The 4,286-nt window shown below is 40.7% G+C and overlaps 1 long non-coding RNA gene across 1 annotated transcript; it reads left to right on the top strand.

Moving 5' to 3' along the window:
• Window positions 1–1,269: 1,269 nt before the first annotated feature.
• Window positions 1,270–2,989, top strand: LOC103784571 (uncharacterized). Its single transcript, XR_004671396.2, has 2 exons — window positions 1,270–2,121; window positions 2,326–2,989. It is a non-coding gene; the product is annotated as an uncharacterized LOC103784571 (long non-coding RNA).
• The last annotated feature ends 1,297 nt before the right edge of the window (window positions 2,990–4,286 follow it).

The raw sequence follows: 4,286 nt of genomic DNA, 5'->3' as shown, positions 1-4,286 counted from the left end.
GTGAAAAAAGCAAATCCCCAAAAGTTTACATACTGTATGATTCCACTTGCATAATGTTTTTGAAATAACAAAATGTTAGAAATGCAGAGGAATAGATTAGTAGTTGCCAGGACTTAGGCCCTGGGAGGTGAGGAGTGGGGCCAACAGAAGGTGGGTGTGGTTTTTAAAGAAGGAAAAGCCATACAGAATTGTTCTGTATGTAGATATCTAGATTGTAGCGGTGCATGCAGGAAGCAGGAACCTACATGCATAATAAAATTATGCAGAACGAAACACACACACACACGCCATACAAATGAATACAAGCAAACCAGGAAATCGGGGTCAGGTTGGAGGATTGTATTAATGTCTATACCCTGGTTGTGATAATTGCACTATAATTTTCCAAGGTGTTACCATTGAGGGAAAATGAGTAAAGGGTAGAGAGGATCTCTGTATATTATTACTTACAAATGCATGTGAATGTTCAATTATCTCAATAAATAGTTCAACTAAAAAAACACCATTCTTTCATTGATTTCTCCAATAGATGCCATTTTGGGGCTGCCTTTCAATGGAATAGAAACGGAATGGTTGCCGTTTGTCAAGGCAGAACTCTGATCATTTTCATCAGGGTGTGGAGCACACATGGACGGTAGCCCGCCTGTTTAGCAAAGCACAGCCCTGACAGCGTTATTTTCTCACAGCCAACCGTCCATGAAGAATTCCCAGACGGTTCTACCATTTTCTTTTGCTGCTAGATCCTTAAAATAGATACCAGGAAGAACCTACTCTGCTGTCTTGCCTGAGGACTGGCCTAAATCTCTGAATATTTTACCACACCCATACTTTTGTTTGTATTATCTAGTGAAGCAGTCTCATTATCAATACTGAGTTTGTTTTAAAAGTTATATGGAAGTTTGTGTGTATTTTGTGTATTTTCCAGAACCCCCAGTGAGTGCCTGAGCCCATTAATTTCAGTCAGAATCAGAATGCAATTTTACACTTTTAAAACTATAACAAGTTCAAGGGCATTCCCAATACTTTTGTGACAATAATAATTTTAAAAAATTATTGACTTTGATCCTATAAATATAGGCTCCGAATCTTATAGAAAAAAAATTTCATGCAGCAATAAATACAACTGCAGCATAAGCCTGCTGTGAATAATGCAATTACTATATTTAGTTACACACATTTCTTCCAGTCCAGAACTCCCAACACTCCCTTCTTCTCTCCTGTCTCATGAAGAACAATACAAAATTATATTCCCCTGAGTGATTTCTCTTTGTTCCCATTTTGAGGCAGCAACATGGCTGCCCACAGAGGTTCCCCCAGGGCTTCAAGGACATCAATTAATTCAGTAGCTAGGTAGAGAGTTTCCTTTTAGAGGGACTGTTACATAACATTGAATGAAAGGAGAATGAAAGGAGATGCAGACAGCTCCTGACTGCTGCTCTCAAGCTCAAGTGGGAGAATTAAGACAGCCTCATTCACTGCTCAGCACTTCCTTTGCTCTGATGATCATCAGAAATCATCTCAGTCTTCCTTGTGCTGGTCCTTCTTTTCCTGAAGTTCAGATGCTCCAGCTTCAATCCTCAAACTTGGAAAAAAAAAAAAAAAAAGGAAATATCTGTAGTCCTTGCAACTGCTTTCTGAAGTTGTGCTTGGGCCCCTGTTGTTTCTCTATTGAAGCTTGCAGCGTGCTTTCATCGGAGCTGGCCCCTGCCCCAGCCAGCACCAGCCCTCAAAGACTTTTTTATTCTAACATAGCCTGAGTATGTTAGGAAACTAGAGCTGCATAACCACTGCCTCTTAACTCTGCTAGCCCTGGCATCTTATCTGTACGATTTCTGCAGTGATGGGAGGGAAGCTAGTAGCTCTCTAGTTCATTAAACGGAACGTCTGTCTAGGAAGATACCAGGAAGATATTTTATAAATGAATGTCGATATTTTTCCTTCCAATGTAATTAGATATTCTGTTTCAATCTAAGGCTCTTCTTACAGGCGAAAGGAATAATGAAGCTTTCAACCATGATACAACTGAGAAGATTTCAGCATCCACATAGAAAGAAAAGCAGGGCAATGCACCCTCCAAGCTTAGGAAGGAGGCAGCCAGAGAACTCCTGGCTCCTTTGTGGGGTGAGAGAGCTGCCCTAAGGAACTCCAGGCCCAAAAAAGAGAGCAAGTGGGATTAGCTGCTTATTGTGTAAACTTAGAAAGGGTAAACAGAATCAAAGTAGGGGTAAACGGGAAAAATAGATGAGTAAATTTTCCTATTGCTTTAGAAAAAAAAAATCTAAATTCATATGTAATTTTGTATCTACTTGTTTCCCATCTCTACAGGCTTCACTGAGAAGATGAACCTGCCGATGAGGTGTGCAGAGAACTTTGGCTGCACAAGTTAAGAGGAAGAGGCTGAGTCTCAGCTCAGAGAGTGCTGGTAATGCCAAGCACAGCAGAGCTGCCAGAGGGATCTACTTGGAATCTGGGGAGGCCCTGGGGAGACTAACTGGTACAATTTAAAGAGATGCAAAGCAAATGATATGCGGGGCAATCATGTGAAAAGCCTGCTGCCTTACAGGATGGACTCCAGCTGCTCAGCGGCACGGGCTGTTGGGGGCTGGGTTTTGGGAGGGCAAGAGGGCCCCGGATGGAGTGATAGACACTCTAACTCACTACTCCGCCGTGCAATACAGTCCAGATTGTTCAACAACTCTGAGAATAAATGCTCTTTTTAAAAAAATTGGTGTCAAACCTACTGTACTGGGTTGATGTGAAATTGAAATTGAAATAAGTTGTATATAAAATGTCTGGCACATAGTAGTGATCAATAAATATTAATCCCTTCCCCAGACCAATGCTGTATTTCCATTTCCGGGGCACATGCCACATTGTCTAAATCAATGTTTTATTCACTCATACATCAAAGATAATGGAAACACTTATATTTTAGAAAGAACTTACTGTACATTTTATATTCTTTTTGGTAAATTGAATAAACACTCTTCAGAGATATATAAACCTAGATTTCCTGATAGACTTTGCATTAGAACATTGGTGGAAGAGAATGCACCAGAAAATCTCCTCTTTAGGTGCCCACTTCGGAGCTTTAGTCCTCCAACCCCAGAGGACTAGTTACTCAGCCCAGAGTTCAGTGGGGCCGTGGGAGAAGTGGATGAGCTAGTTCCCTAAAGCACAGGCATGGGGGAGGCATGTCTCTGTCATACTCAATCATCCTAGCACGGGTGTGAGGGACATGTGAAAAGGGGAATATAGATGACGCGAAGGTGCAACTGGGCTCCCTTTGGAGTCTTACCCAGTTCATAACTCAATTATCTCTAAGGAATATGCAGAAAAATGTGTTTATTTATTTATTTTTATTTATTTATTTTTTGAGACAGAGTCTTGCTCTGTCACCCAGGCTGGAGAGCAGTGGCACGACGTCAGCTCACTGCAACCTCCACCTCTTGGGTTCAAGCAATTCTCCTGCCTCAGCCTCCAGAGTAGCTAGGATTACCTGGCTAATTTTTTTGTATTTTTAGTAGAGACGGGGTTTCATTATGTTGGCCAGGCTGGTCTTAAACTCCTGACCTCAAGTGATCTGCCTGCCTTGGCCTCCCAAAGTACTGGGATTACAGGCGTGAGCCACTGTGCCTGACCAGAAAAAAAAAAAAGTGTTTAGAAGAATAGATATTTGAAAAAACAAAACTAGTAATTTGCGAAACATCTAAATAATAATAATAATGTCAACCCTGTTTTGACTGCTCGTTACATGCCAGACACTGTTCTAAGCATTTTATATGTATTCACTCACACAATCAGCCCAACAATCCAATGAAACAGGTACTATCATCATCCCCATTATAGGGATTAGCAAAGTAAGGCACATGGGACATTCAGTGAATTGTTCAAGATCTGAAGCCAAGTGGCACAGCAAGTATTTGAATCCATGGTACACCAGGTTCTGAGCCTGGGCTCATGACTGTTAATTTGTTTCATTGATTAACATCCTAGGGATTGTTTGTACATTTTTTTGCCCGAAGAAAAGCCCTTCACTAATTCCCAAGTTTAAGTTCATAGATTTGTTTAATCAGTACTGGTGCAGGGTGTTGGGTAACTGGAGTAGTTTCAGCAAAAAGCAATTATGACTTCATTTAAAATCCAAGTAGATTAGGCATGGTTGATTTTATTTTCAATGGAAAAACCTTTCAGTTGGGTTTATTGGTCATTGTTTTTCAGTGATTTGTTTGCCATTGACATTAGTCGTGTTGTATAACAAAGAAGTGTCCATTCACTTTCATTAA

The sequence above is a fragment of the Pan paniscus genome, chromosome 4 (assembly GCF_029289425.2).
Source record: "Pan paniscus chromosome 4, NHGRI_mPanPan1-v2.0_pri, whole genome shotgun sequence".
Lineage (NCBI taxonomy): Eukaryota > Metazoa > Chordata > Mammalia > Primates > Hominidae > Pan > Pan paniscus.
The sequence above is the reverse complement of the archived record's forward strand: the minus strand, read 5'-3'. Positions and strand labels throughout refer to the sequence as shown.